The 21,023-nt window shown below is 40.8% G+C and overlaps 2 protein-coding genes across 5 annotated transcripts in view; both read right to left on the reverse strand.

Annotated features, from left to right (window-relative positions):
• Positions 1 to 21,023, reverse strand: part of TIAM2 (TIAM Rac1 associated GEF 2) — a 260,365-nt gene that overhangs the window by 201,917 nt on the left and 37,425 nt on the right. For 2 of the 3 annotated variants that reach the window (XM_074990339.1, XM_074990336.1), the window contains exon 1: positions 11,308 to 11,334. The gene's annotated coding sequence lies outside the window, so the exon portion shown is untranslated. Of the gene's footprint in view, positions 1 to 11,302; positions 11,428 to 21,023 lie in introns of those variants that run through there. The other variant, XM_074990337.1, reaches the window with a different exon arrangement.
• Positions 11,308 to 21,023, reverse strand: part of SCAF8 (SR-related CTD associated factor 8) — a 230,776-nt gene continuing 221,060 nt past the window's right edge. The window contains exon 21 of one of the 2 annotated variants that reach the window (XM_074990343.1): positions 11,308 to 11,427. The gene's annotated coding sequence lies outside the window, so the exon portion shown is untranslated. The remainder of the gene's footprint in view (positions 11,428 to 21,023) is intronic. The other variant, XM_074990344.1, reaches the window with a different exon arrangement.

Here is a 21,023-nt window from a genome sequence, read left to right on the forward strand (position 1 = left end):
CATGGATGTTGCCAGAACAGAGAATGCCAGTTTTTAGAGGTGCAACCTGTATCACTGTGTTCACAATATTGTGTTGTAAATTGCAATAGGAGAAATTGTTCTAAATAAAAAATAATTTCATAGGGCAGGTTGACAGTTGAAATACTACATCAGCACAGCTGCGCTGCTTAGTGCTTCAGTGAAGATGTTCAAACTGAAGAGAGATAGCTACTGCCTCTCAGGGGCTGCGTCTAGACAGCCGAGAACTGACGGCAAAAGATACACAAACTGTGCAACACATTTGCATATCTCTAGTTAACTGTTCTCTTGGGAGAGGCTTTCCCAACATTTTGGCTGCCCACACAAGGACAAATGTCAGGAAAAACCACTCTGGTGAGACATCCCTTCTTCCCCATGGAATGGGGAAGACAGAGCTGTTAGCAGAATGCTCCTGACATGGCAGACTTCTGTCAAGAGACTTCTGGTCCCCTGACAGAAGCCTGCAGTCTAGACATAAGCAGGGAGGTGGATTAACTATGCCAGCAGGAGAACACTGTTGATGGGAAAATAGCATTTTCCACACCGATGTTAAGGTCAGTATAACTACCTCACTCAGGGGTGTATGCCATTCGAGTGCAATAGCATTGTTCAGAAAGTTGGGAGCAGAAAGTGTCTTCTCACCCCACACACCCAAACAATTCATTCCTATCTTTGTACAAAAGTTTCAAAGAGACATATTTGAACCAAATTATCCTAATACTTAACTATTTTGTTTGTTCCATCAGCTGTTCGTTCTCAGTTTCTTAGCAGTACAACATTAGGAGGCAAGACTAGATCTTATCATCAAGGAAGTACATTAGACTGCAAGAACAACAGAATGATTGGACTAGATCTTAGGCCAAATATTTTTCTATCACATGGTTAGTCATTCTCCAGGACAATGCTATGAGGCATGTGGATTCCATGTGGATTCCTCAGAAACACTGAGATATCAGAAGGAAAAGACCTCCAGATAACAACACAGCACTGACGGTTTAAGAGCAGCTGCCAAGTAGCAGATACAAAATCCTGCTGAGTACGTCAAAGAACCAGATGCTGCTGTCACCAAGTAAAAATCTTTCACAAGATGGTATATGGGCCCTGTGAAGGTGAAGAAATGAACCAGACAATGTGATATGGACTAACTAGCAATCTGCCTCTTGGTCAGATTCTTGATTGGTTATTAACCATTTAGTTCTCTGACAACTCAACATGTTTTTAAACTGCTACTCATTAGAGCCCCAATTTCCCCACTGCTGCACAGTCACTAACCACTCACTGTTACCTGTCCAGACTTAAACGCTGCCACCTAATACAGCCAAAAATATACTAAATAGGTCCAAAAAAAGAGTGTGACAGGATTACAGAATCAAATTACTTTTTCAAAGGATAATATTCAAATAACTGCCAATCAGTATACTATGATCACTCTGACTTCAAAAAGTATACAAGCAACATGATATGAGAGAAGTGAACGCATCCTTTACATTAATTTTCAAAAGTTTACACTTATGAGGCATTTTTTGAAGGTCAAAAAGATTATTTTGTGGAAATCATAATGCAACTGTTGATTGCTGGATAGATTCATTTGATGCATGTTATACCTTACCAATTTTGTAATAGTTTTTGATTATGAACAGAGTAGTACATTGCAGCATTCACAATTGCTTGAGTCAACATTAATAGCTATTTTGTACTCGTTCCTTTGAGCCCAAACCTGTGTCTACTGAAGTTATGCCATGGACTTCAGTGGCAGCAAGACTGAGCCTTTATCAAAAGTAGGCATAGCATGTTACTGTATAGTAACAGAGAGAAAGCTGTGCTAGTCTATATACTATCAAAACAAAAAGAGGAATTTTCACAACAGTCTGCAAAGAGAGGCTTCTGAATTCGTTTATATTCAAATTCAACACACTAACATGTGGTTTGAACTGGGATGTGAATTTTCTGGGTCATTATATGGGCTCTTTTGCATACTTGGCTTAATCTAATTCTCGATTCCGCCCCCACCCCCCGCTGCCCTTTCTGCCCCTCTACTCTCTGATTTGCTCACCTTGATAATTTTTTTTCTGATTTGTCAACCTTGATTACTTTTTTTGGTTCTCTGTGCCTTAAATATTGAGTCTGTTCTGGTGTGGCTATAGTCTGAAGAAGTGGGTCTGTCCCGCAAAAGCTCACTACCTAATAAATTATTTTAGTAGTCTTTAAAGTGCTACTTGACTGCTTTTTTTGTTTTCATGTTACTGTATATTCCTCTAATATTAATTCATCTAAATGGTAAAGTATTGCAATGGTGAAGCAAGTCCCATAGAATAAACTGCTCCTAAAAATAGCAATGTGCATTTTGTCAGTGTTTAAACCCGGGCTTCCTTTAAAGCCAACAGGGAATAAGAAAAATTCATATTTAAAATGAAGCTGTCAAGTTTTGGCTGCTGGCCAGTTTTACAGGGGAAAAAACAAACATTAAATACTTTCACCAGCACAGTTCTGATTTTGTCATAAGCAAAGGACAGAATCCACCAACCAAAATGGCTTTTCATTTGGAAAAAATGAAAGTTTTGCAAAATGTAACTAAAAATAAGTATAATTTTCTTCCACTGAGACATTTACCCAGAAAGTAAGGAATAATGATCACACGTGCATGCATTCAGAGTGTAAACTCTTACCAATCTTCAAATACTGTGTGTAAAATTCTCATTCCACTGAAGTCAGTGGCAAACTTCCAACGCATTGCGCCAACTCAGCTGTTAGAAAAGGGTACGTAAACTTTTAATATAAAGCAAATATGGTTATTTTTAGTTGCATTTTAGTATTTCCTTAATTTTTAATTCCTGCCCTCTCCCAAGATCATAATAAACTGAAGATTCAATACTAAGAGCTAATCACCCCTGTGATTTATTTTTCCTTACACCTCAGTTATTTTTGGACAACACTTCCCCCCTGCCCCTCCCCCCGCCCCGTCTTTTGAATGGCTGGAGTCCCAACTTAATACAGCTCAGCAGTAATCATTAACTTACAATTTATTAGCGTAGTTAAATGATGCTTTATTCTAAAGCATTAAAATCCAGCTTTGCAACAACTCACTCCCACATACGAGGATGAACTAGAGCTTTATGTGACCAAAACAAAAAGCAGTCAAGTAGCACTTTAAAGACTAGCAAAATAGTTTATTAGGTGAGCTTTCGTGGGACAGACCCACTTCTTCAGACCATATCCAGACCAGAACAGACTTGGGTCTGTCCCACGAAAGCTCACCTAATAAACTATTTTGCTAGTCTTTAAAGTGCTACTTGACTGCTTTTTGTTTTGATAGTGTATAGACTAGCACGGCTTACTCTCCGTTACTATTTTATGTGACCAGTGTGAGCACTAAGCTTTTTTGAATCTGTTTTCCGAAATGTCAGCCTCAGGTTGATTCTGTTTCTGGTAGGTCACTGTTGTGTTTTTATTTAGTGGAGGGTTCAGATTCTATTTTTGTTTGCTTGGTTTTGGGGAGGGGAGGAGAGAGGGGGCATTATTTGTTTTTAAAATCAGCCAGAGAGTGATTGATGGCAGGAGAAGAAAGGCAAACGAAGCAGGACATTATTTCATTTGTTTCCACAATGAGAGATCAGAATTCAAATACTGGTACTATTAAAGGTAATTTAAACCATCCAGACAACTTGCTAAAAAGTTGCTGAGATCATCACGGGAAATACTGGAGGGGGTGGGGGTGGAAATCAAGATTTGATTTTTTCCTAACACATGCTCAAGTCCAAATATTAATTTAGGGAAGTGCTGTGATCTGTGTTATATAGGAGATTAAACTGGATGATCACAGTGGTCCCTTCTGGCCTTGGAATGTATGAATCTATATTAATGGGTCTGGATTAATGGTCAGAAATGAAATGATTTGGTAAAACTAGGTAAGAAAGATGGGCAACTGCCTGACCACAGTATGCCTGATTTTACCAGCAGCTGATAGAGTCTCGCTTATTATTACTTGTTAAATGGGAAAAACCATGCTTCATGTTGTATACAAACAAAAGAAAATACAGCCCCTACCCCAAGGAGCATTCAAATCAGAACAACATGCACTACAATCATTCACAACAACAACATATTAAAAGCCAAAGGGACTGCACAATTGTCAATCATGAGACACAATCATGCATCTTTTTGAGTTCACATCCAGTGAGTTTTTATTCAATTTTCAAAAAAAACTCTTTGTAGATCCTTTCAGCATACCAGTGAAGACTGTGTGATCCATTGTGAAATGATATAAACAGGTCTGTGAATGCTAAGTATCTGGGTCACTTGTGTCCAACATCACATCGCTGTCTTCTTTAACTCATGTTACAAAATTGAAAGTTTAAAAACACACACATACGTACTCAACTAAATACGGAGACGGTGTATCAAGTATTTTAGGATTTTTTTAAAAAAGGATCTTTAAAAATCCTGATGGATTTCCACAGGGAAATTTTAGCTGTATTCAGTAAAGCTAAACTATAATTATACTTCTCACTTTCTAAATCAACTTTTCATGTTTTTAAGAATCTACAAAAATTTCACTTAATCGCTGCTATAACTCCATACTCCCTCATGTGGCCCACATTTAAGAACTGAAGAACAATAATAGAGAAGAGAAGGAAGTAAAAAGAGAAGGAGCTACTCTGCTCCATCTGATTAAGGTCTCCCACTGGCATTTTTATTCTGATAAACTAGGATTGTGTCCAAAAAAAAAAAAAAAAAACAGAACATAAGGAGGAGAGGGTGCCTGGCAGAGTGCCTGACAGCATGAGGCAAGACCTATTGCACTTTGGTTGGATGGCCCTAAAGGCCAAGGAATGCAAAAGGCAAAGCAACAGCAGTCTTCAGCATTTAGGGAAGTTGTGGGGTGACCTCAGGTCACTACCTCACATTATGACCTAAGAAATCTTCTCTTTCTGAAGGAACAGCCTGAGAGGAACGTGTAATTAATCCATCTTTACCAGGCATTAATCTTTACCAGTCCCGTCTGCTTATGGGCCTTGACTTCACGGAAACACATCTGTTTTACAAAGTTAGCATTATGAATTTGTTTATGTCTCTACAAAAGACAAAGATTCCAGTTTTCTAAAGGCTAAGCAGTACTCTGCACATGTTGAAGGCACATCTCTTTTAATTTTTTTTTTAATAGGTAAGAGCAAAAGCAGGCAATTCATGAGACGAATACGAAGGGAGCACCAGCTGAAGGGTAACGCATGACATCCCCACTTGACCATTCCCATACCTCCCAGTCTGGGGCTTCTGTGCTCTCACTATCCCCTCTGCATCCCACATTACTGAGAACAAGGGGGTTCTGCTTCAGCACCAGGTACAGATTTCTGAGTTGTAGAGCACTCCAGAACCACTGCGGCAATAAAAGCTGGGTGTGGGTCTGCCGGGAAGTCCCACACCAGCAGCTACTCTGGCACGTCTGTATTGCCTCTAGCCCTCTCCTACAGCTGCACCTCCTGGGATCTGTACAGCTATGCTGGGAGGCGGCACCAGCACAGGGCAATGACTCTTGAGAGTGGCAGCCCCATTTTCCACTCATTTCACTGCTGTGAATGTGACTGGGCCTCTAGCATCTGGGGAAGGGCCCCCCCTCTTCTTGCCCCTCCCACATGGCACCTTAAAGAAAGTAGCCTTCTGCATGAGCACAAAGAGGCAACTCCCAGGTTTTCATATCTTTTAGACAAGATTGCAACTCAAGTGGGAAACCAAGCATCTAATCAGTGGGTTAACAAAACACACTGCTTGAGGAACATATGGAAAAGCACCGCTGCTTCAGAATTCCAGAAGAGAAGGGTTCCACTCTGCAATTTTTACTATTATAGTCTAAGAGCACTGATGCATGAATCGTTAGACCAAACATGTAACAGAGAAGAGAGGACTCTTTTCTTTCCCTGGAGGCTTGTAGCATTAGAACTGCTTCTGGCATGCGCAACTTTTCATTGTCCTGTTTTGTTTAGCTAAGCTCTCGATGTTCATGCTCCAGGCAGGCAGTATGACTGAGCTGTATTGTGATGTAGGAACGGGCCATGAGAAAGATCTCAAGCTGCACTAGGGATGGGGAGATAAAAATGTCAGCATTATACACTCTCTAACATGGGGGATTTTCAAAACACTGATTGCCAGACAGCTTTCTTTTTGCTTTGTTCTTCTAGCATTACCTTAACATCCACCAGATGAAATATGCTGGAAAGAATGCATAAGCCAGGGTGAAATTTCCAGAAAAATCAAGAATACGCATATGCTGAGTTGTTCCCATAATTTACTGGTGCAGTTTTTCACAATGAGTTTGAAACAGTTTTCCTTAAGACTCCGACAAGCAGGATGAAGTTTTCGTCTGCTTTGTCAGCCTGTCCAGAGGTTCTCCTCTTCCAAAACATACCGAGGTGTCAGTTGTAAGGGTTTCCTTGTGGGACACCAAAGCAGGAACAGAGTCACCTTTTACTGTTCCTGTCCCCATGTTGGTTTACATAAGCTATTACTGTAGTGCTGTTGTTTACCAATTCAGTGTGGTGTCATGAACAGACATTCCTCAAGTTGAATACAACTAGCCTACCATTTGCATGAGAACATCGGTGTATATTTTTCTCTTCATCTTTTTCTCCCAATATGAATTTGCAATCAGTTGAGTCTCTTCAGAATTTAATGATGGCATCAGTGTCAAAAAGTGTTCTGCCATTATTGACTGAATAACATGACTGAGATTTTCACATGGGAAAAAAAGAACTAAACCTAAGTTGTGTTTTGCTCTTTTGTTTATAGTTTTAATTGAGGTTGAATTGTTTTAAGGGTCAACAGATGAATTTGTGATGGGCTCTCAAGATAATTGCCAGACCTGAGGCTGCTACCCTACTGAAATATGCCAATTACAGTGAGCCATATTTCACACTATTGTTAAAGTAAATGAACATATCAAAAAACATCCCTTCAAGAACCATAAGATACATGTAACAGGAACCAAGGGTCCTGTGGCACCTTACAGACTAACAGAAAAGTTTTGAGCATGAGCTTTCGTGAGCACAGACTCACTCCATCAGACGCTGGTCACGGCAATCTCCATGACCAGCGTCTGATGAAGCAAGTCTGTGCTCACGAAAGCTCATGCTCAAAACTTTTCTATTAGTCTATAAGGTGCCACAGGACCCTTCATTGCTGTTACAGACCCAGACTAACAGGGCTACCCCTCTGATACAAGATACATTTAAAGCATCCTTAAAATCATACTTTATGAAGAACCCCTTCACAAAAATTAGAAGATGCTGATTCTGTGGTACTATGGAACCTTTTCTGGAAGTACCTGACACCAAAATACTGCCAGTGTTTTATATTATTAGCACCATCAGCATGTTTCTCCCACAAAACTAAGAAAATATTCTGCAATGCTTAGCTCATAGTTCTCAGAAACTCACATGTCCAAAGTTGTGTATGGGGAGGTGGGAGAAAGAAAGTGAGGGCAAGGGCATGAGATGCTGAATGTGTGCTGAAAGTTGCACAAAGTTTTCAGCTCATTTCAGTAGAAGTTGAGAGCACACAGCACCTCACAGGATTGGGCCGTTTATCAAGAACAGTCATGACTTGATACTAATAGGAACTTGGTAGTCGTGTCCCTCAGTAGAACACAAACAAGCTACAGACAGAATGAAAACAATTATTCAGTACAGGACCCATGGGGATAGCAATGTCACACTGATAGGATTAATGTTTAAACATCTTCCTTTATTTCCCCAAAACTATTTGATGGCATAATTAATAAGGTCAGAATGGTTATTACTAGTAATAGATTCTGCATAACTTTTGTGATGTGGGACTGACAGTTGTGATTAAACAATTCAAGTAAAATGCTAAAAGCAATCAGGTGCATTTCTTTGCTTCACTGAATAATTTCCCGGTTAAGCTGAACAGATGGAGCTTGCGGGCTTTATTCAATATCTTGGACTTCTTTTAATTAGATTCCTGTTCAAGCTTGTCCACTTTCAAGACCCCATATTTAAAAACAACTTAGGGAATCCCATTTCCTAACTGGCAGAGACTAATGCATCTAGGAAGTGCAGTGTTTTAATCTCCTGACAATTGTTCCTGCTGCTTCAGTCTTCGGAAATGGTAAGCAGGTAAACAACAGCCTAGCATTAATGGGATAGTCAGAAGATTTACCTGTACCAAGGCCAAACACCAACTTAATGCCTCCGTTCATCATTAACCTTAAAAGTTTCAGAAAAATTGTTATATTTACATCAAGAACATTCTGTATGCCATAAACTTTTCCTTTCACATCTTTTACAATCCTGAAGCCAAAAGAGCCAGTTTCATTTCTCAGGTTCTTATTATTAGGCTTTCCTTGTGGATGAATACAAGAAAGGCAGCTAGAATGAAAATTAAAAAAATGTTGTTGGTAGCTGTCAAGGGTTCTAACAATTCAGTTGAACTCTACCTATAAAATAACATTTATCTAAGATCCCAAAGAAATAAAGAAGTGTGTTACACTGGACCCAGTCCTACAATGCTTCATTTAGGCTTAACTCCCATCAATTTCAGGATCTGGCCTAGTAGTATATTCTTCGCTTTAAAAAAATCTGGCCAACGAGAAAGGAACAAGCTGCTAGACTGTTTATGCAAGACATAATTTGATGTCAATCAATTAAAGTAGGGGTGTGCAAAGTGGGAGCAGACCCCCTTGGGAGGGGTGGGGTGAAATGTTCTAGGGGAGGGGTACAGCACAATCAGCTGCTGAGTCTCAGGGTCATCCATCTAATTACAAAATGTTGAAATATGTTACTGGTTCATGTATGTGTATTCACATTTATATACCGATTAATAAAGCTTTTACATTCTACATATTATTTTCTAATATGTGCTGAAAGGTTTTGGTTTTTTTCTCCATATGAACATAAGCAAAACTTCCATCCATTGGACATTAAACAGATGGGGGAGGGTGGCCTGCTAATTGCAGGAACGAGAAGTGGGGCCTGATGTAAAAAGTTTGCTTACCCCTGAACTAAAGGGTCTGATCCCAAGACAACTACCTGCCCTGAGCAGCGTGCAGTACATTCCTGTACTACTCCTGGAATGAATGCTGTGATTCAGAGAGACCCCATACCCATGACTTCACTGCCATGCTAGCTGGGCCACAGTTGGGCTCAAAGTGATTTGTCAGCATGCCAAAGCAATCTTATATGAGAATTTTAAGAGGGACAGAAGTATGAAATGAATGTAATTAAATTTTAAAAGTGTTGGGAGTAGTTGCCTGTATCCGCTGCTTGTTCATTTTGCTAGAAGACAAACTAACACATCTACGTCTCTATTACTATTCAACACTGATCACGTCTCAATAGAATTTCATGTTTTGTAAAGGTTAGTGCCTTTCGTTTCTTTCAGATCTAGCAATCTTTGGCATTGCTTGTGACAACAGTAGAAATATAAAGGCCAGAGCCCTGATCTCCTTGATCCTGCACCTCTATAATCATTTACACCTGTGCTAAGCAAATGCAAAATGCTTTCAAATCTGAATTCACCACTCAATGTAGCTTTTTGCACTCATTGTTCAGAAGCATAAATGAGACTGAAAGGAGACAACAAAAGGAAAAAGAAGGGCCTTACTCTTCTGCCCTGATGAGCAAGGCCTCTGAACAATTCAGCTCCATGGCATGTACAGGTATCCACAGGACAACCTTAAAGAGGCTCAACCGAAGCAGGTTTATTGAGGTTAGTCACAGGCTTCCTCCTGCATGGTGCCTATAGAGCTGTATCTTTTTTTGCGACTTGTCCCAAACTCACACCTACTGGTTTGCCAAGCAAGAACTTTGTCCTCTGTGCCACCACAATTCAGAGCCCTAGGAGGAAACTGCCAGTAACATTGCAATCCGCAGAAGCTACACCGGCTGACTCAGCAGAAGCAGGTGATTAGGACCTGGCTGCTGATTAGACAGTAAGATACATAAAGCTTCCCCTTCCTACTCCACCCTTCGTTTGAGCAACTAGCTCCTCAAAAGCAGAACGTCTCACCTTTTTATTCGTTTCCTAATCCTTGTTCTTGACACCATTTACTATCCCCACTCTTGCTACCATGCACAGACCCCTGCTGTGCAACCCTTGGTATGTTTTGTGACTCCCACTCTGGCTTACTCCTTGTCGGGTCTCAGACTCTGACCCTTGGCATGGCTGCTGGCTCAGACTTTAAACTTTGGCAGGATTCACCACCTCAGCCCGCCCTGGCTCTCACCATTAGGTGTGCCAGTCTCACACTGGAAAACTATATTTTTTGTATCAGTAAAACAGAACTTTGGAGCAATTCTACCACCATTCCTTTATAAAATACTCAGGACTAAAATTGTTAAAATGCCAAAACACAACCCGACCCCACCTCCCAGCATTACTTCTCCATAAAAACACAACAGGAAGAAAGCTATAACATCTACACCAACTCTCTAATACACCACAGGAAACACCAAATGGCAGTCAATGAGAGCTGCAAGCAGCCATACCTGCAGATGCTCAGGTAATTAATGTGTTTGGTGACCAACCAGGGGCTAACTCTGGTAAACCACATTCACCCCGCAAGGCCACTTATTCCCCACCCCTGCTATAACTATACCCAGAAATGCAAGAACAATATTTTATATTTCATTTGATTTTACAACTTCATAGGAGAACATAACTAATTTTTCCAGTAATAATGTATGGTGATGCTTTTGGATTACAGGTTGAACCTCTTTAGTCTGGCACTCTATGGTCCAGCAACATCCGTGGTCTGACATAATTTTAATTAACTGCATTTTCACTTATCTTGTGTGTGGACAAGTTTCCCATGATCCCATAAAGTTTGAAAGCCACCAGCCCTGGCTGTCAATATTCTGTGATGTTATTTAGCTATAATTTCCTTTGGGGTTGGTAGGGGTGGGGGGCATTTACCTTGAATTTCTCAAAAGTGACTTTTGTGTTTGATTCAGGAACCATGTAAACAGACACCAAAAATTTTGAATCTAGCCCTCCCTGGACAGAATGAGCCTATTAGTAGCAGGGAAAGTAAAACACAGAGGACATTTTATTACAAGCAAGTATAGGCAGGATTCATCTGTGCTCTGAACTGGTTTATAAAAAACTTTGGTATGAACTAAGAGCTAAATAAAACTCCTTTTGTAGTTACATAAAACTTTCCCACTGATTTTAAATAAGAGTTGGATAAGGATTAGGTGAAGACTAGGAGAGTTAGTCTAACTACCTTGTAACTAGGTTTATACATTGAAAATGAAATAAAGAAAACAAAACAAACCTTACATCATCTATTTGCTATCTGACGCCTTTGCTTCCCACAGCATCCTTGGCAAGAAGTATTTTTGCTGCTCTCCCAGTCCAGGAATTCTTGTTATTATTCTATATTTTAGTAGAGCTGTCTGCCTGGAAAATAAAAACATTTGAACATTTGTAAGCTTCAAATTGCATGAAAGGCTACTTATTTTTGAGTCCCTGCAATTAAACTTCCAAAAAGTTTTCACACTCAAAACACACAGGCACATATGCAACAGAGGTAGTTGAGTAGCTTAAGCTGTTGATTTTTTACACATGGGGGCATATTTTGTGTGAGAAATGGGAGATGCACCCATCGAAAACGGTTTTGGAAGCCAGCGGCATATCGTTAACTCTCAATGCAGAGAGGGCCAACCTGCAGCAAGCACATCAGAGAATTATTGCTCACTCACCCAGAATCTCTCCAGAGGACCACGTGGTTGAACAGATGCAGAATGCACTCCCCTCCCTCTATTCAGTTCTACTGGTTGGTCGGGGCGTGTGAACAGGACCGTCACCATTATGGCTCCATCTAGATAGCTGAGGCATTACAGGTTGAACCTCTCTAGTCCAGCACACTTTCATCCAGCAACATCCGCAATCCATCCAGCTAGCTAAAATCAAGCTAATGCACTTATCATGGGTGTAGCCAAGTTTCCACAGTCCCATAAAGTTTGTTTACAGCCAGCAGTCCTGGCTCTCAGCGTTCTATGCTGTTATTTAGCTGTAGTTTACCCTTAAATGTCTTCTAAGAGCCAGTAAGCAGTGGAAGTGTTGGCAACGCCGCTAGACAATACCGACCTCCATGGTTCAGCAAATTCTCTCGTTCGGCACAAGTCAGGTCCTGGGAATGCCAGACTAGAGAAGTTCAACCGATAAACGGTCCCTGCTAGTGCTTTAGCCATCCCACAGGATTGCACCTGACATGGGGGCAAAAAGCAGGAAGGCTTTGGAAAACTATTCCTACTTGTCTTTCACTAGAAGGTTGTGCATAATCCATTCTTTGCATCATCATCAAATTTCAACCATATCACCTAGACAGCACATCCAGAACAGGTCAAAACAGCACTCCTGCATTTTCCTGCAACCAAAGAGTTGAACTTGCAAACACTGGTGCTTCTGGAGTACAGGGTCCCCTAATCTGCTGCTTGTCTGCCTCTGTCACCTCACAACAATTAAACTGAAGACACCACAGCTGTGCATCCCTATTTCAAAGGGAAGAGGGAGCCTAACCAAGTTCTGAGGGTGCATCTACACCACAACAGGTGGTCTGACTGCAGAAGGACTACACTAACCTTAGACAACTGTGGCTACGTATCAACAGAGCACAGAAGCCCTGACAGTAGCACAGGGCAGCCTCCTGCAATCAAGCCTGTTTGGGACCCTGTGTGTACACTCAAATGGCAGTCCTCTGTGTGCTGCTGTGACTCCACCACTGTTTTCAGACAGCGTTTACTCAGCCCAAACTCTCTCAGGTATGCCTGCACATGTTGCAGTGACACCCTTGCACCTCCTGGCTGCAATGTGGCCACAATTTAAATCCTGGAAATACCTTTAGTGCAGTGGTGAGCAACCTATCAGGGCTTCACCGGTGACCTGCAGACCCCCTGGCTGCCCCACATCCCATGCACCTGCAAGCACTGGAGCTCATGCTTCCTACCCACCCCCACCCCACACCCTCACAGCACTTTCAGAGGAGCAAATCACTTGATTTGTGTTCTGTCCCCCTTTCCTCCTGGAGCTGGAATGCCATGAAGCAGCTGATTCACGGCATTCCAGCCCTGAGACAGAAGAGGAGGAGCAGGACGAAGTGCAAATCAGGCAATTTGTGCACTCATAGTGCTGGAAGAGGGAAGGACAGCTAAATTTGGTGCATGTGTGAGGGGGTGCAGGTGGAACCCCAGTAGGCCACAGGCTGCTGCAGCCCACTGAGGTGAAGGAGAGCCATTGGTGGTTGCCCATTCCTCTTTAGAGGCTGGAAAGGAATACTGCATTTCCTTACTGGTAATGTCACTTTCCAGCCGGCAAACTTGCCATTTTATTTGTTTGCCTTTTTCACTGAGTTGAATTTAACACGGCTTTTCAACCACTTCTGACTGACTTATTATAGCACCTTGTCACGACCATTCTCTTTATGCAATACTCTTCTCTTTTGAGCAATAATTATTCAGTAATCTGAGCAGATCTGGGACTAGCCCTGCTATTCTGTAGTGTTTTAAATTACTTTGAATTTAATTTAACTCTGACTGCAGAGCCAGGAGAGGGCCATACAAAAATTATGATTGAGGGGAGACATGATAGCGGTTTTCAGGTATCTAAAAGAGTGTCATAAGGAGCAGGGAGAAAACTTGTTCTTCCCCACCTCTGAGGATAGAACAAGAGGCAATGGACTTAAACTGCAGCAAGGGTGGTTTAGGTTGGACATTAGGAAAAAGTTCCTCACTGTCAGGGTGGTCAAACAGCGGAATAAATTGCCAAGGGAGCTTGTGGAATCTCCATCGCTGGAGATATTTAAGAACAGGTTAGATAGATGTCTATCAGGGATGGTTTAGACAGTACTTGGTCCTGCCATTGGGGCAGGGGGCTGGACTCGATGGCTTCTCGAGGTCCCTTCCAGTCCTAGTGTTCTATGATTCTATTTAAAAGAAAATTAACCCTCAGTAAATTATTCTATTTAGCTGGACAACCACTTATGGGTGGAGCCAAGTCTCCCATGGTCCCATAAAGTTTGTTTACAGGCAGACTCCTTGATGGCAGCAGATGATTCACCTTTTAAAGTGCAAGGAAGAACAGCAAATAACTCGCCACAACATAGACAGACAAGTTAACAATAAACTAGCAGGATAAAAAAGTACTATCACACTTTGCTTTCTACCCAAAAGGAAGTATGTGTAAGACGATTTAAGGCATATTAGTTGTGCCCATTTGTTATGATTTAAATACATACATACATACATATATAAACAGTTTCTTACATACATGGCTCCTCCTCATCAACACATTTCTTCATTTTTTAATAGGTTTGGAATGACACATCTGAAATATATGAGCCACTATGGCACAATACACAGGGCACTATAATAATGCCTACTGAATTTTGCCCTCATATGCAAGTCCTATTCCCGGTGATTTCAGTGGCAACTACTGGCATATAAGACTAAGTGATATGTGCTTTTCGTAACTACCTAGATCTGTGGAAACATTAATAAAAATCAGTTTTAAAAAGGTTTATAAATTTATGGCCAAAAAGTAAATCAGGGCAAACGACAGCACAGATGAAGGCTAAACTTCAATATATAAGAAGCTGCCAAGATTAATTTATTATATTTAAGTCAGCAAAACCAAAACATTGATAGTTGATATTTTTCTTTTGCATTTGTGCCTTTTTCCCCAAAAAGAAAGACTGATTTTCATTAACTGCTAACTATTAAAAACAGATGGATTTTCCAACTCTACGTAGACTTAACACCGCATTTGGTTCTTCATTTTGCTAGCCCGGACTGTACATTATATTTATACACATTTATTTGAGCAATGACATAGCTTAACATATATCTAGTCAGACTATTTTTATATATAAATTAAGTTAGAAAATGGTGATAGTGCATTTCTTATTTACTAGATGGGAAATGTCATGTCTATGTGGATGGACATTTTAGTTACAGTGCGTAAAAACATTTAAGAGGTGTTTATTATTTCAATAAAACTGCATTAAATGTGCTGTGTACTTAAGAAAAATTATTAAAATGTTTTGCATTAAAGCCAATTTATTAAATAAAGGAAGTACTATCAGTAACTCGTGAATTGAACTGTTTTGGGTCACAATCTCCTTCAAAGACTAAAAAATTAGCAGAGTCCATTCTCACATTGGTTTATTCATAGACCAGAAGTTTGCCCTCTAACATAAAAGAGCCATCTTATGACAGACCATCAAAGACTCACAGTGTATTATCTCTCTGAGATCCTTATTAGGCATTTACATGTTCCTTTCCTTAGGGAAAACCCACAGATCATGGGAGAGAGGTCCAGTTCTTCTGCAGCATTTTTTACCCCAGGGTTTCCTCACAATTTTGGAGGCCTGAGAGTGCAACAAAATTCAGTTCTGACTGGTGATGGCTCTGACAACTTCTCATGAGCTGAAGCCCACAGACAGAGCTCTGCCATCCCCAGTCTGCACCCAAGAGGCTGCCGGGATTTGAAAAAAAATACATTTATCTGTTGGTTGCCTGCTTCTGAGAAACACTGATCTAGACCTCAACTCCTCCTGCTAATATCTCTTTAAGAGAAAAACAAACAAACAAAACAGCACATTACCTCCTGAAAATCCACCAGGAGTTAAAGAAAGTCTGCCATGTAGAACAGCTGCTAACCAGCAATTCCCCCTCTGCCTTTGGCACACCCATGTCACCCATGTCCCCAGACCTGCAGAGGCCTGAATGACCAGAATAGCCTCTGGGTTTCCAAAGAAGTAGTATGTGTCGCTTTCACATACATGCACTTTTCACCTCCTTCATTTCGCCAGTTTGTTATGTGGAGTGGCATGGGAGCACATAAACCCTGCATCTTGTTTAGAAAGGTTTCCACTTAAATCTGTGTCTGCTGTAGTAAACCACTCTATATCAAACTTCCCTCTGAATTTCTACTGAGATTGAATCAATTGTGAATGATCTGATCTTATTAGAACATTTGCTTTTAAAAGAAGAAAAAAAAAAAAAAGAGGCAAAGAACTGCTATATTAAAGTAACTCTGGCTACTTAAGACACCACAAAAATCAAGGTAACATCCAAAAATGCAACACTATTCTCAATTACAGGTTGAGACACTCTAATCCAGAACTCTCTCATCCGTAATGATTCTATTTAGCTGGACAACCACTTATCACGGGTGGAGCCAAATTTCCCATGGTCCCATAAAGTTTTGTTTACAGCTACCAGTCGTGGCTATCAGTGTTTTGTGCTGTTAGTTAGCTGCAGTTTATTCCTAAATGTCTTCTAAGAGCCAAGCAAGCAGTGGAACTGTTGATAAAGTGCTAGAAAACACCGACCTCCTGGGGTCCAAGCAAATTCTCTCATTTGGCACCAGTCAGGTCCCAAGGGTGCCAGACGAGAGAAGTTCAACCTGTATAATTTGTTGACCTGTATGTTAAACCAGTGTAGTTTAACAGAGTGAATACTGTATGCTACAAAACCAAGAAAGGAAGGAACAAGTTAAAGCATAACAATGCCTTACATTAAGTGAGTTTACGCTAGACATCCTTAACATACAATTTATGTTAGTAATTAATCTTTGTTGTTTAGTACAAATACATTCATATTTTCCTACCAAGAAGAGCAGTATATACAAACAGATGCTGACACAGTGCTAGGTCTAGTAATGCAGGGAAGAGTTTGGAGTAAAGCTGTTACACCGCTCTGCAGCTCGTAACGGACTAAGAATAAGTTATTCTCTGTATTCTGTAGCAAAATCCATGTCATGGATGCTACTACTGAAACTCAGCATAAGAGAGGCTTGGAGCATCGGTTGGAGTGAAAAAACTCACTTTGTGCATACCACATCAGCAACCAAATGCCATTGGTCACTTGCTTTGGGATGGTGGTCAGTCAGTCTCAATGCAAATCATCACCCTTCGCTAGAGTCAAAGGCTAGTGGAACACAATCAGACACAGAGCAACGTGATTGAGTGAGCCTGATTTGTCCCATCTGTGCTGAAAGAGCATAACGTGCCACCAGCAACTTCATAGGAGTCTCTGGATGCGAAGGAAGAGATTCAGAGCATATGTGAAATCTCCTTCCCCTGGAGTTATGGTTGCTTACTCTTTTGTACTATCAACGGCATACTGCACCTGTGCAAAACACACTGAACATGTGGGCACAGTCACACACACTCGCGGCCCCATTTCCACCCCGCCAAAGGAGCACACTGAAGCTACATCTACACTAGCCTGGAAGATCGACCTGCTCATGGTCAGTCTTACAGGGTTCAAGTTCAGGCATCTAGTAAGGGACACAAGAAATCGGCCCCTGTACTCCTCACAAGATGCCAGAAGTAAGGGAGGTTGATGGCAGAAAGTCTGTCAACCTCAGTATCTGCAGTCAACTTACTTTGCCTAGCCTAGACATAGCGTAGAACACAGGCAGTCCTGATTCCATGCATGAGTTGTGTAATACTTGCACCGTTGCCTTCAGTCTAAGGGAGTCTTGCCATTGCTTATACTCTGAAAAGCTTATTCCCCTAATTTAGAGCCCGGAATGGGTCTTCTAGGCCAGTAGAATGCCTCATTTAAGGGGCAGCAATTAGGACATGTCTGCAGCCACGCCCCAGCCCTTTGTGAAGACAATTGTTTTTAACTCTAAGCAAATCCAGAAGTATTGTAGATTATCTTTGAACAGTATTGGCATCTACCCTGGCTGCACAAAAGAGGCACTAAATAAGATCAACACTCATATTTAAAATGACTGAATGGTATTTATTCCAAACATAATCTTCCTTTATTTCATTTTATTTAGGGGATGCACTTTTGAAAGTCACCTTGAAGTGCAAACAAAGTATTAGGATTGATGTGTCAAGGGCAATGCCCTAATAAAACAGAAAGCACAGATTATTTCCCTGAAGTACTGAGGGTAAATGTGTTTGACCACAGAGGGAACAAGGTGAACATCTTGTTAACACCAGTTACTCAAATTCAACTACATCAAGGCAAAACCAATGATCACAGTCAAAATCCTCTGAATGTCTACTCTGCAGTCTTAATGAAATAGATTGAGACAGCTTCATTAAAGCTGTTGAGTTGCTCAAGAGGAGTTATCACTGAACAGAGATTGTTCCACAGTAGAGAACTCACTCAAACCAGTTACAACTTTAATGTCTCTTTTCTTAATCCATGTTAAAAAACCTTCAGCAGTGTTTCCTTAGTAGTTTAGAACATCTTAAAGAAGGCTAGTCTTCCCATTCTCAACTTCAAAACTAGGTGCCTAGTCCTGCAACATATCACGTTCCTTCAAAAGAACAGAAATGCTTAGTTGGAGCTTTAATAGAGATATGAAAGTTCAGGAAAAAAACAAAACAAAACAAAAACACAAACCACAGATTAGTTACAAAAATTAACACACACAGATAGGAAAAGGACAGGATACAAATACAAAATAGGGGATGGGACATCATAACCTTCTTCCTCTTGCAATGTTACTATGTTTCCACCGAAACCTTATTTACATCCTCTTGTAGAACAGTTTTCTCTTGTTCTAGGTTTCCTGCCAAAGGACAGCCCACAGAGCCCGCACTGCATACCAGACCTTCCCATCGCAAATATAAAAATATTTATGGGTGGGATTATGTGTCCCCATATTCATTGCTCTGCAATGCTGCTGTTAATTAATATTTGCTCTTTGTTCCGCACCAATGAAGGAGCTGACACTCGACAGCACCAAAACCAAAAAAGCTCACAACAGACTTCCCCATTAGCATCGGACAACACAATGAAGATGGGAATCTGCTCCTACATTAGAAATGCCATTACACACACACACACACACACACACACACACACACACACACACACACACACACACACACACACACACACACACACACACACACACACAGAAATGTCCAGAAGTTAGTTATTCTTGGATTTATTTTTTTTTAAGCTTTGTCCCCAATCCCAACCACACCTCCATGGAAGATGCATTTACTCTACATATCTCATATTCCAAAGTACCAAGAAAATTAAAGAGAAAGGTAGTTTTGATGCAGTGTTCTTGATTGGCTGCATTTATCATCACAGAGCTGGTATAGCTGTGCTCATGAAGCTACCACCACAGGGGGGGAAGGAGCATTAGTGCATTCACTCAGTGAAGCAGGCTAGATAGGGAACAGAGAAAAGCCAATAATGGCTGAACAGGTGTTTGCAAGAGTGGGAGTAGTGTGTGTATAGAGTCAAATGCAGGGATAGGTCCTGTGCTCACTGAAGTCAATGGTAAAACACCTGCTTTCACCAACCAGGCAGAATTAGGCCTAAAAATGGAAAAAAGTGGAAGACTCACTGCCACATTTTGAATAGTATTTCAAACTTTTCTGAAGAGGAACCCACTAAACAAAATTGAAAGGTTGCTTTCCACAAAAGTTTTATGGAAATATAGATAAATGGTCTTCCTTATTTATTTAAAATATATATTGTAAGCTATACAGTAATTATACAAGCTTAATCCAGACCCATAAGACAACCATTGTCACAGTGGGACTGCTAATCTGATCACTGCGTCACAGCTCAAAAGAAGAGGGAGGAGGAGTGTTACAGGAGACAGCAGCCTACAGCATTATTATTACACAGTAGGGTTGCAACATTTGCAAGGGTTCACTGCTGAGAACCCTCACAAATTGGATTTCGTGACTAGCTGGGGACACTGCACAGAGAGCTCGGGCACCTCACGGTGGCTCCAGAAGCAGAGAGTGGGTAGCTACAGCTCCGCGTGCTACGTGGCAGCAACACCAGCACCACACAGGCAGGTACGGAGCCACACGCCGTATGGTGGCAACACCAGTGCCACATGGGTGGTTACAGAGCCTTGCACCGTGCAGCGGCAACAGTGCAGGGGACGATGAGCCACTCGTGAATAGCTGAATTCACAAATGTTAAATTCATGACCTTGCTGTACATATATACCACATATGTCAAAATCATCTGTGTTATTAGCACTGAGAACTGGGATGAGAAGAACCATCATAGCAACAGGAAATTCCTTCATTTTTAACTTCTAAGATCTAATGGTGGGAGAAATGTGAAAATAAATATCGTCCATATCCCAAATTTAAAAAAAAAAAAAAAAAACTCAGACCAATTTTAAACAGTTATTTCTCTGGTGTTCTTCAGGAATCCAAAAATGCACAGGTAAAAAAGTGAGAGAAAGTTATGCAAATTAGAGGGAACTCCTCTATTCTAGCTAACATAACATTCTCATAACATTTTGTGGTGCTTTGTATTATTGCACTGTTAGCACATTGTGTCCATATATTGCAGTAGTTGAATTTTATACTACATTTTAAATAAGGACTTTCATTATTTGTGTGATTTAATATTTCTAAATGTATTTTCAAATCACAAGAGTGAATCAAAATGCTGTCTTATGGAAATACTGGGCAAAACGATGTTAAGACAAACTGTTGAAGAGAAACATCCAAATCATTCCTGCCCACCACAGCACCGGTTCCCAAATTCACTGAACTTGGAAAATCTACCACCATTGACCTCAATGAAAACTGGGTTGGACCTACAAGTTACCCCTGACTAGATCTAATCTAAAAAGAGCAAAAATCAAACGGACTTGGTACTGGATAATTACTTAACTTCACTTTTCCGTTCACGTGCTTTTACCAATTAAGAACAGAAGGTTGATGCTGACAGTGTTTTTATGCACATAGTTTAATTAATGACTTTTTCATGGGAGTATGTTCTAGTTTAAAATACGCGTGCTTAGTGCTTCTGAACAAAGCTTTTCAGAACAGTGCTAATGGTTTGGAAATGCTGTAAATACTACAAGGTGTGCCACGACTACTGCACGCATTAGGAAATCCATGGTAACATTCACCCAGGTATGAAATGTGAGCCAGGAGGAGTACAAAACATCATTCTTAAATCACTGTAAGTACAGCAGGTGACTAGTAAGACTGTACACACAACCTAGACATTCCTGCTCTAAAGAGAGTTTCT

This window comes from Carettochelys insculpta, chromosome 3, assembly GCF_033958435.1.
Source record: "Carettochelys insculpta isolate YL-2023 chromosome 3, ASM3395843v1, whole genome shotgun sequence".
Classification (NCBI taxonomy): Eukaryota; Metazoa; Chordata; order Testudines; family Carettochelyidae; genus Carettochelys; species Carettochelys insculpta.